This window comes from Chiloscyllium plagiosum, unplaced genomic scaffold, assembly GCF_037043375.1.
Source record: "Chiloscyllium plagiosum isolate Xiang-an unplaced genomic scaffold, Cpla_swu_hap1 HiC_scaffold_4, whole genome shotgun sequence".
Taxonomy (NCBI): Eukaryota; Metazoa; Chordata; class Chondrichthyes; order Orectolobiformes; family Hemiscylliidae; genus Chiloscyllium; species Chiloscyllium plagiosum.
Genome location: NW_028270142.1, coordinates 41,279,106 through 41,290,159, shown reverse-complemented (window position 1 = coordinate 41,290,159; position 11,054 = coordinate 41,279,106). Strand labels below are relative to the sequence as shown.

The following is an 11,054-nucleotide window of genomic DNA, read 5'->3' as shown; positions in this document are numbered from 1 at the left end:
CCATGCTGAGGCTGGGAGTTGGGGTCCACGCTGAGGCTGGGAGTTGGAGTCCACGCTGCAGCTGGGAGTTGGAGTCCACACTGAGGTAAGGAGTTGGAGTCCACACTGAGGCTGGGAGTTTGAGTCCACACTGAGGCTGGGAGTTGGAGTCCATGCTTAGGCTGGGAGCTCTAGTCCACACTGAGGCTGGGAGTTGGAGTCTACGCTGAGGCTGGGAGGTCTCGTCCACGCTGAGGACGGGAGATGGAGTCCATACTGAGGCTGGGAGTTGGAGTCCACACCGCGGCGGGAAGTTGTTGTCCACGCTGAGGCTGGGTGTTGGAATCCAACTGAGACTGGGTGTTGGAATCCACACTGAGGCTGGGAGTTTGAGTCCACGCTGAGGCTGGGAGTTGGAGTCCATGCTGAGGCTGGGAGTTCTAGTCCACGCTGAGGCTGGGAGTTGGAGTCCATGCTGAGGCTGGAAGTTGGGGTCCACGCTGAGGCTGGGAGTTGGAGTACACGCTGCAGCTGGGAGTTTGAGTCCACACTGAGGCAAGGAGTTTGAGTCCACACTGAGGCAAGGAGTTTGAGTCCACACTGAGGCCTGGAGTTGGAGTCCATGCTTAGGCTGGGAGCTCTAGTCCACACTGAGGCTGGGAGTTGGAGTCTACGCTGAGGCTGGGAGTTGGAGTCCACGCTGAGGCTGGGAGTTGGAGTCCACGCTGAGGCTGGGAGTTGGAGTCCACGCTGAGGCTGGGAGTTGGAGTCCACGCTGAGGCTGGGAGTTGGAGTCCATACTGAGGCTGGGAGGTATAGTCCACGCTGAGGCTGGGAGGTTGGAGTCCACGTTGTGGCTGGGAGTTTGAGTCCACACTGAGGCTGGGAGTTTGAGTCCAGACTGAGGCTGGGAGTTGGAGTCGACACTGAGTCTGGGAGTTGGAGTCCACTCTGAGGCTGTGATTTGGAGTCCACGCTGAGGCTGGGAGTTGGAGTCCATGCTGAGGCTGGGAGTTCTAATCCACGCTGAGGCTGGGAGTTGGAGTCCACACCGCGGCTGGGAGTTGGTGTCCACGCTGAGGCTGGGTGTTGGAATCCACACTGAGGCTGGGAGTTTGAGTCCACACTGAGGCTGGGAGTTGGAGTCCATGCTGAGGCCGGGAGTTGGAATCCACGCTGAGGCCGGGGGTTCTAGTCCACGCTGAGGCCGGGAGTTCTAGTCCACGCTGAGGCTGGGAGTTGGAATCCACGCTGAGGCCGGGAGTTCTAGTCCACGCTGAGGCTGGGAGTTGGAGTCCACGCTGAGGCCGGGAGTTCTAGTCCACGCTGAGGCTGGGAGTTGGAGTCCACGCTGAGGCTGGGAGTTGGGGTCCACGCTGAGGCTGGGAGTTGGGGTCCACTCTGCGGCTGGGAGTAGGAGTCCATGCTGAGGCTGGAAGTTCTAGTCAATGCTGCGGCTGGGAGTTGGAGTCCACGCTGAGGCTGGGAGTTGGAGTCCACGCTGAGGCTGGGAGTTGGAGTCCACGCTGAGGCTGGGAGTTGGAGTCCACGCTGAGGCTGGGAGTTGGAGTCCATACTGAGGCTGGGAGGTATAGTCCACGCTGAGGCTGGGAGGTTGGAGTCCACGCTGAGGCTGGGAGTTGGAGTCCACGCTGAGGTAGGGAGTTGGAGTCCTTGCTTAGGCTGGCAGTTGGAGTCCACGCTGAGGCTGGGAGTTGGAGTCCACGCTGAGGTAGGGAGTTGGAGTCCTTGCTTAGGCTGGCAGTTGGAGTCCACGTTGTGGCTGGGAGTTTGAGTCCACACTGAGGCTGGGAGTTTGAGTCCAGACTGAGGCTGGGAGTTGGAGTCGACACTGAGTCTGGGAGTTGGAGTCCACTCTGAGGCTGTGATTTGGAGTCCACGCTGAGGCTGGGATTTGGAGTCCACGCTGAGGCTGGGAGTTGGAGTCCATGCTGAGGCTGGGAGTTGGAGTCCATACTGACGCTGGGAGGTATAGTCCACGCTGAGGCTGGGAGGTTGGAGTCCACGCTGAGGCTGGAAGTTGGAGTCCACGCTGAGGTAGGGAGTTGGAGTCCTTGCTTAGGCTGGCAGTTGGAGTCCACGCTGAGGCTGGGAGGTTGGAGTCCACGCTGAGGCTGGGAGTTGGAGTCCACGCTGAGGTAGGGAGTTGGAGTCCTTGCTTAGGCTGGCAGTTGGAGTCCACGCTGTGGCTGGGAGTTTGAGTCCACACTGAGGCTGGGAGTTTGAGTCCAGACTGAGGCTGGGAGTTGGAGTCGACACTGAGTCTGGGAGTTGGAGTCCACTCTGAGGCTGTGATTTGGAGTCCACGCTGAGGCTGGGATTTGGAGTCCACGCTGAGGCTGGGAGTTGGAGTCCATGCTGAGGCTGGGAGTTCTAATCCACGCTGAGGCTGGGATTTGGAGTCCACACCGCGGCTGGGAGTTGGTGTCCACGCTGAGGCTGGGTGTTGGAATCCACACTGAGGCTGGGAGTTTGAGTCCACACTGAGGCTGGGAGTTGGAGTCCATGCTGAGGCCGGGAGTTGGAATCCACTCTGAGGCCGGGAGTTCTAGTCCACGCTGAGGCCGGGAGTTCTAGTCCACGCTGAGGCTGGGAGTTGGAGTCCACGCTGAGGCCGGGAGTTCTAGTCCACGCTGAGGCTGGGAGTTGGAGTCCACGCTGAGGCTGGGAGTTGGAGTCCACGCTGAGGCTGGGAGTTGGAGTCCACACTGAGGCTGGGAGTTGGAGTCCACGCTGAGGCTGGGAGTTGGAGTCCACGCTGAGGCTGGGAGTTGGAGTCCACACTGAGGCTGGGAGTTGGAGTCCACGCTGAGGCTGGGAGTTGGAGTCCACGCTGAGGCTGGGAGGTCTCGTCCACGCTGAGGACGGGAGTTGGAGTCCATACTGAGGCTGGGAGTTGGAGTCCACACCGCGGCGGGAAGTTGTTGTCCACGCTGAGGCTGGGTGTTGGAATCCAACTGAGACTGGGTGTTGGAATCCACACTGAGGCTGGGAGTTTGAGTCCACGCTGAGGCTGGGAGTTGGAGTCCATGCTGAGGCTGGGAGTTCTAGTCCACGCTGAGGCTGGGAGTTGGAGTCCATGCTGAGGCTGGGAGTTGGGGTCCACGCTGAGGCTGGGAGTTGGAGTCCACGCTGCAGCTGGGAGTTTGAGTCCACACTGAGGCAAGGAGTTTGAGTCCACACTGAGGCAAGGAGTTTGAGTCCACACTGAGGCCTGGAGTTGGAGTCCATGCTTAGGCTGGGAGCTCTAGTCCACACTGAGGCTGGGAGTTGGAGTCTACGCTGAGGCTGGGAGTTGGAGTCCACGCTGAGGCTGGGAGTTGGAGTCCACGCTGAGGCTGGGAGTTGGAGTCCACGCTGAGGCTGGGAGTTGGAGTCCATGCTGAGGCTGGGAGTTGGAGTCCACGCTGAGGCTGGGAGTTGGAGTCCACACTGAGTTTGGGAGTTGGAGTCCACACTGAGGCTGGGAGTTGGAGTCCACGCTGAGGCTGGGAGGTCTCGTCCACGCTGAGGACGGGAGTTGGCGTCCATACTGAGGCTGGGAGTTGGAGTCCACACCGCGGCTGGGAGTTGGTGTCCACGCTGAGGCTGGGTGTTGGAATCCACACTGAGGCTGGGAGTTTGAGTCCACACTGAGGCTGGGAGTTGGAGTCCATGCTGAGGCCGGGAGTTGGAATCCACGCTGAGGCCGGGGGTTCTAGTCCACGCTGAGGCCGGGAGTTCTAGTCCACGCTGAGGCTGGGAGTTGGAATCCACGCTGAGGCCGGGAGTTCTAGTCCACGCTGAGGCTGGGAGTTGGAGTCCACGCTGAGGCCGGGAGTTCTAGTCCACGCTGAGGCTGGGAGTTGGAGTCCACGCTGAGGCTGGGAGTTGGGGTCCACGCTGAGGCTGGGAGTTGGGGTCCACTCTGCGGCTGGGAGTAGGAGTCCATGCTGAGGCTGGAAGTTCTAGTCAATGCTGCGGCTGTGAGTTGGAGTCCACACTGAGGCTGGGAGTTGGAGTCCACGCTGAGGCTGGGAGTTGGAGTCCACGCTGAGGCTGGGAGTTGGAGTCCACACTGAGGCTGGGAGTTGGAGTCCACGCTGAGGCTGGGAGTTGGAGTCCATGCTGAGGCTGGGAGTTGGAGTCCACGCTGAGGCTGGGAGGTCTCGTCCACGCTGAGGACGGGAGTTGGAGTCCATACTGAGGCTGGGAGTTGGAGTCCACACCGCGGCGGGAAGTTGTTGTCCACGCTGAGGCTGGGTGTTGGAATCCAACTGAGACTGGGTGTTGGAATCCACACTGAGGCTGGGAGTTTGAGTCCACGCTGAGGCTGGGAGTTGGAGTCCATGCTGAGGCTGGGAGTTCTAGTCCACGCTGAGGCTGGGAGTTGGAGTCCATGCTGAGGCTGGGAGTTGGGGTCCACGCTGAGGCTGGGAGTTGGAGTCCACGCTGCAGCTGGGAGTTTGAGTCCACACTGAGGCAAGGGGTTTGAGTCCACACTGAGGCAAGGAGTTTGAGTCCACACTGAGGCCTGGAGTTGGAGTCCATGCTTAGGCTGGGAGCTCTAGTCCACACTGAGGCTGGGAGTTGGAGTCTACGCTGAGGCTGGGAGTTGGAGTCCACGCTGAGGCTGGGAGTTGGAGTCCACGCTGAGGCTGGGAGTTGGAGTCCACGCTGAGGCTGGGAGTTGGAGTCCATGCTGAGGCTGGGAGTTGGAGTCCACGCTGAGGCTGGGAGTTGGAGTCCACACTGAGTTTGGGAGTTGGAGTCCACACTGAGGCTGGGAGTTGGAGTCCACGCTGAGGCTGGGAGGTCTCGTCCACGCTGAGGACGGGAGTTGGCGTCCATACTGAGGCTGGGAGTTGGAGTCCACACCGCGGCTGGGAGTTGGTGTCCACGCTGAGGCTGGGTGTTGGAATCCACACTGAGGCTGGGAGTTTGAGTCCACACTGAGGCTGGGAGTTGGAGTCCATGCTGAGGCCGGGAGTTGGAATCCACGCTGAGGCCGGGGGTTCTAGTCCACGCTGAGGCCGGGAGTTCTAGTCCACGCTGAGGCTGGGAGTTGGAATCCACGCTGAGGCCGGGAGTTCTAGTCCACGCTGAGGCTGGGAGTTGGAGTCCACGCTGTGGCCGGGAGTTCTAGTCCACGCTGAGGCTGGGAGTTGGAATCCACGCTGAGGCCGGGAGTTCTAGTCCACGCTGAGGCTGGGAGTTCTAGTCCACGCTGAGGCTGGGAGTTGGAATCCACGCTGAGGCCGGGAGTTCTAGTCCACGCTGAGGCTGGGAGTTGGAATCCACGCTGAGGCCGGGAGTTCTAGTCCACGCTGAGGCTGGGAGTTGGAATCCACGCTGAGGCCGGGGGTTCTAGTCCACGCTGAGGCCGGGAGTTCTAGTCCACGCTGAGGCTGGGAGTTGGAGTCCACGCTGAGGCTGGGAGTTGGGGTCCACGCTGAGGCTGGGAGTTGGGGTCCACTCTGCGGCTGGGAGTAGGAGTCCATGCTGAGGCTGGAAGTTCTAGTCAATGCTGCGGCTGTGAGTTGGAGTCCACACTGAGGCTGGGAGTTGGAGTCCACGCTGAGGCTGGGAGTTGGAGTCCATGCTGAGGCTGGGAGTTGGAGTCAACGCTGAGGCTGGGAGTTGGAGTCCACGCTGAGGCTGGGAGGTCTCGTCCACGCTGAGGACGGGAGTTGGAGTCCATACTGAGGCTGGGAGTTGGAGTCCACACCGCGGCTGGGAGTTGGTGTCCACGCTGAGGCTGGGTGTTGGAATCCACACTGAGGCTGGGAGTTGGAGTCCACGCTGAGGCTGGGAGTTGGAGTCCACGCTGAGGCTGGGAGTTGGAGTCCATGCTGAGGCTGGGAGTTCTAGTCAATGCTGAGGCTGGGAGTTGGTGTCCATGCTGAGGCTGGGAGTTGGGGTCCACGCTGAGGCTGGGAGTTGGAGTCCACGCTGCAGCTGGGAGTTGGAGTCCACACTGAGGCAAGGAGTTGGAGTCCACACTGAGGCTGGGAGTTTGAGTCCACACTGAGGCTGGGAGTTGGAGTCCATGCTTAGGCTGGGAGCTCTAGTCCACACTGAGGCTGGGAGTTGGAGTCTACGCTGAGGCTGGGAGGTCTCGTCCACGCTGAGGACGGGAGTTGGAGTCCATACTGAGGCTGGGAGTTGGAGTCCACACCGCGGCGGGAAGTTGTTGTCCACGCTGAGGCTGGGTGTTGGAATCCAACTGAGACTGGGTGTTGGAATCCACACTGAGGCTGGGAGTTTGAGTCCACGCTGAGGCTGGGAGTTGGAGTCCATGCTGAGGCTGGGAGTTCTAGTCCACGCTGAGGCTGGGAGTTGGAGTCCATGCTGAGGCTGGAAGTTGGGGTCCACGCTGAGGCTGGGAGTTGGAGTCCACGCTGCAGCTGGGAGTTTGAGTCCACACTGAGGCAAGGAGTTTGAGTCCACACTGAGGCAAGGAGTTTGAGTCCACACTGAGGCCTGGAGTTGGAGTCCATGCTTAGGCTGGGAGCTCTAGTCCACACTGAGGCTGGGAGTTGGAGTCTACGCTGAGGCTGGGAGTTGGAGTCCACGCTGAGACTGGGAGTTGGAGTCCACGCTGAGGCTGGGAGTTGGAGTCCACGCTGAGGCTGGGAGTTGGAGTCCACGCTGAGGCTGGGAGTTGGAGTCCACGCTGAGGCTGGGAGTTGGAGTCCATACTGAGGCTGGGAGGTATAGTCCACGCTGAGGCTGGGAGGTTGGAGTCCACGCTGAGGCTGGGAGTTGGAGTCCACGCTGAGGTAGGGAGTTGGAGTCCTTGCTTAGGCTGGCAGTTGGAGTCCACGTTGTGGCTGGGAGTTTGAGTCCACACTGAGGCTGGGAGTTTGAGTCCAGACTGAGGCTGGGAGTTGGAGTCGACACTGAGTCTGGGAGTTGGAGTCCACTCTGAGGCTGTGATTTGGAGTCCACGCTGAGGCTGGGATTTGGAGTCCACGCTGAGGCTGGGAGTTGGAGTCCATGCTGAGGCAGGGAGTTCTAATCCACGCTGAGGCTGGGAGTTGGAGTCCACACCGCGGCTGGGAGTTGGTGTCCACGCTGAGGCTGGGTGTTGGAATCCACACTGAGGCTGGGAGTTTGAGTCCACACTGAGGCTGGGAGTTGGAGTCCATGCTGAGGCCGGGAGTTGGAATCCACGCTGAGGCCGGGGGTTCTAGTCCACGCTGAGGCCGGGAGTTCTAGTCCACGCTGAGGCTGGGAGTTGGAATCCACGCTGAGGCCGGGAGTTCTAGTCCACGCTGAGGCTGGGAGTTGGAGTCCACGCTGAGGCCGGGAGTTCTAGTCCACGCTGAGGCTGGGAGTTGGAGTCCACGCTGAGGCTGGGAGTTGGGGTCCACGCTGAGGCTGGGAGTTGGGGTCCACTCTGCGGCTGGGAGTAGGAGTCCATGCTGAGGCTGGAAGTTCTAGTCAATGCTGCGGCTGGGAGTTGGAGTCCACGCTGAGGCTGGGAGTTGGAGTCCACACTGAGGCTGGGAGTTGGAGTCCACGCTGAGGCTGGGAGTTGGAGTCCACGCTGAGGCTGGGAGTTGGAGTCCATACTGAGGCTGGGAGGTATAGTCCACGCTGAGGCTGGGAGGTTGGAGTCCACGCTGAGGCTGGGAGTTGGAGTCCACGCTGAGGTAGGGAGTTGGAGTCCTTGCTTAGGCTGGCAGTTGGAGTCCACGCTGAGGCTGGGAGGTTGGAGTCCACGCTGAGGCTGGGAGTTGGAGTCCACGCTGAGGTAGGGAGTTGGAGTCCTTGCTTAGGCTGGCAGTTGGAGTCCACGTTGTGGCTGGGAGTTTGAGTCCACACTGAGGCTGGGAGTTTGAGTCCAGACTGAGGCTGGGAGTTGGAGTCGACACTGAGTCTGGGAGTTGGAGTCCACTCTGAGGCTGTGATTTGGAGTCCACGCTGAGGCTGGGATTTGGAGTCCACGCTGAGGCTGGGAGTTGGAGTCCATGCTGAGGCTGGGAGTTGGAGTCCATACTGACGCTGGGAGGTATAGTCCACGCTGAGGCTGGGAGGTTGGAGTCCACGCTGAGGCTGGGATTTGGAGTCCACGCTGAGGTAGGGAGTTGGAGTCCTTGCTTAGGCTGGCAGTTGGAGTCCACGCTGAGGCTGGGAGGTTGGAGTCCACGCTGAGGCTGGGAGTTGGAGTCCACGCTGAGGTAGGGAGTTGGAGTCCACACTGAGGCTGGGAGTTGGAGTCCACGCTGTGGCTGGGAGTTTGAGTCCACACTGAGGCTGGGAGTTTGAGTCCAGACTGAGGCTGGGAGTTGGAGTCGACACTGAGTCTGGGAGTTGGAGTCCACTCTGAGGCTGTGATTTGGAGTCCACGCTGAGGCTGGGATTTGGAGTCCACGCTGAGGCTGGGAGTTGGAGTCCATGCTGAGGCTGGGAGTTCTAATCCACGCTGAGGCTGGGATTTGGAGTCCACACCGCGGCTGGGAGTTGGTGTCCACGCTGAGGCTGGGTGTTGGAATCCACACTGAGGCTGGGAGTTTGAGTCCACACTGAGGCTGGGAGTTGGAGTCCATGCTGAGGCCGGGAGTTGGAATCCACTCTGAGGCCGGGGGTTCTAGTCCACGCTGAGGCCGGGAGTTCTAGTCCACGCTGAGGCTGGGAGTTGGAATCCACGCTGAGGCCGGGAGTTCTAGTCCACGCTGAGGGTGGGAGTTGGAGTCCACGCTGAGGCCGGGAGTTCTAGTCCACGCTGAGGCTGGGAGTTGGAGTCCACGCTGAGGCTGGGAGTTGGAGTCCACGCTGAGGCTGGGAGTTGGAGTCCACACTGAGGCTGGGAGTTGGAGTCCACGCTGAGGCTGGGAGTTGGAGTCCATGCTGAGGCTGGGAGTTGGAGTCCACGCTGAGGCTGGGAGGTCTCGTCCACGCTGAGGACGGGAGTTGGAGTCCATACTGAGGCTGGGAGTTGGAGTCCACACCGCGGCGGGAAGTTGTTGTCCACGCTGAGGCTGGGTGTTGGAATCCAACTGAGACTGGGTGTTGGAATCCACACTGAGGCTGGGAGTTTGAGTCCACGCTGAGGCTGGGAGTTGGAGTCCATGCTGAGGCTGGGAGTTCTAGTCCACGCTGAGGCTGGGAGTTGGAGTCCATGCTGAGGCTGGGAGTTGGGGTCCACGCTGAGGCTGGGAGTTGGAGTCCACGCTGCAGCTGGGAGTTTGAGTCCACACTGAGGCAAGGAGTTTGAGTCCACACTGAGGCAAGGAGTTTGAGTCCACACTGAGGCCTGGAGTTGGAGTCCATGCTTAGGCTGGGAGCTCTAGTCCACACTGAGGCTGGGAGTTGGAGTCTACGCTGAGGCTGGGAGTTGGAGTCCACGCTGAGGCTGGGAGTTGGAGTCCACGCTGAGGCTGGGAGTTGGAGTCCACGCTGAGGCTGGGAGTTGGAGTCCATGCTGAGGCTGGGAGTTGGAGTCCACGCTGAGGCTGGGAGTTGGAGTCCACACTGAGTTTGGGAGTTGGAGTCCACACTGAGGCTGGGAGTTGGAGTCCACACTGAGGCTGGGAATTGGAGTCCACACTGAGGCTGGGAGTTGGAGTCCACGCTGAGGCTGGGAGTTGGAGTCCACACTGAGTTTGGGAGTTGGAGTCCACGCTGAGGCTGGGAGGTCTCGTCCACGCTGAGGACGGGAGTTGGCGTCCATACTGAGGCTGGGAGTTGGAGTCCACACCGCGGCTGGGAGTTGGTGTCCACGCTGAGGCTGGGTGTTGGAATCCACACTGAGGCTGGGAGTTTGAGTCCACACTGAGGCTGGGAGTTGGAGTCCATGCTGAGGCCGGGAGTTGGAATCCACGCTGAGGCCGGGGGTTCTAGTCCACGCTGAGGCCGGGAGTTCTAGTCCACGCTGAGGCTGGGAGTTGGAATCCACGCTGAGGCCGGGAGTTCTAGTCCACGCTGAGGCTGGGAGTTGGAGTCCACGCTGAGGCCGGGAGTTCTAGTCCACGCTGAGGCTGGGAGTTGGAGTCCACGCTGAGGCTGGGAGTTGGGGTCCACGCTGAGGCTGGGAGTTGGGGTCCACTCTGCGGCTGGGAGTAGGAGTCCATGCTGAGGCTGGAAGTTCTAGTCAATGCTGCGGCTGTGAGTTGGAGTCCACGCTGAGGCTGGGAGTTGGAGTCCACGCTGAGGCTGGGAGTTGGAGTCCACGCTGAGGCTGGGAGTTGGAGTCCATACTGAGGCTGGGAGGTATAGTCCACGCTGAGGCTGGGAGGTTGGAGTCCACGCTGAGGCTGGGAGTTGGAGTCCACGCTGAGGCTGGGAGTTGGAGTCCTTGCTTAGGCTGGCAGTTGGAGTCCACGCTGAGGCTGGGAGTTGGAGTCCACGCTGAGGCTGGGAGTTGGAGTCCACGCTGAGGCTGGGAGTTGGAGTCCACGCTGAGGCTGGGAGTTTTGTCCACGCTGAGGCTGGGAGTTCTAGTCCACGTTGTGGCTGGGAGTTTGAGTCCACACTGAGGTTGGGAGTTGGAGTCCACGTTGAGGCTAGGAGTTGGAGTCCAAGCTGAGACTGGGAGTTGGATTCCATACTGAGGCCAGGAGTTCTAGTCCACGCTGAGGACGGGAGTTGGAGACCATACTGAGGCTGGAGGTTGGAGTCCACACCGCGGCTGGGAGTTGGTGTCCACGCTGAGGCTGGGTGTTGGAATCCACACTGAGGCTGGGAGTTTGAGTCCACACTGAGGCTGGGAGTTGGAGTCCACACTGAGGCTGGGAGTTGGAGTCCATGCTGAGGCCGGGAGTTGGAATCCACGCTGAGGACGGGAGTTCTAGTCCACGCTGTGGCTGGGAGTTGGAGTCCATGCTGAGGCTGGGAGTTGGAGTCCACGCTGAGGCTGGGAGTTAGAGTCCACACTGAGTTTGGGAGTTGGAGTCCACACTGAGGCTGGGAGTTGGAGTCCACACTGCGGCTGGGAATTGGAGTCCACACTGAGGCTGGGAGTTGGAGTCCACGCTGAGGCTGGGAGTTGGAGTCCATGCTGAGGCTGGGAGTTGGAGTCCACGCTGAGGCTGGGAGTTGGAGTCCACACTGAGTTTGGGAGTTGGGGT

The 11,054-nt window shown here is 60.6% G+C and overlaps 1 pseudogene; it reads right to left on the bottom strand.

Annotated features, from left to right (window-relative positions):
• Positions 1-200: 200 nt before the first annotated feature.
• On the bottom strand, positions 201-10,983 carry LOC148150121 (uncharacterized; annotated as a pseudogene).
• Between the last annotated feature and the right edge of the window lie 71 nt (positions 10,984-11,054).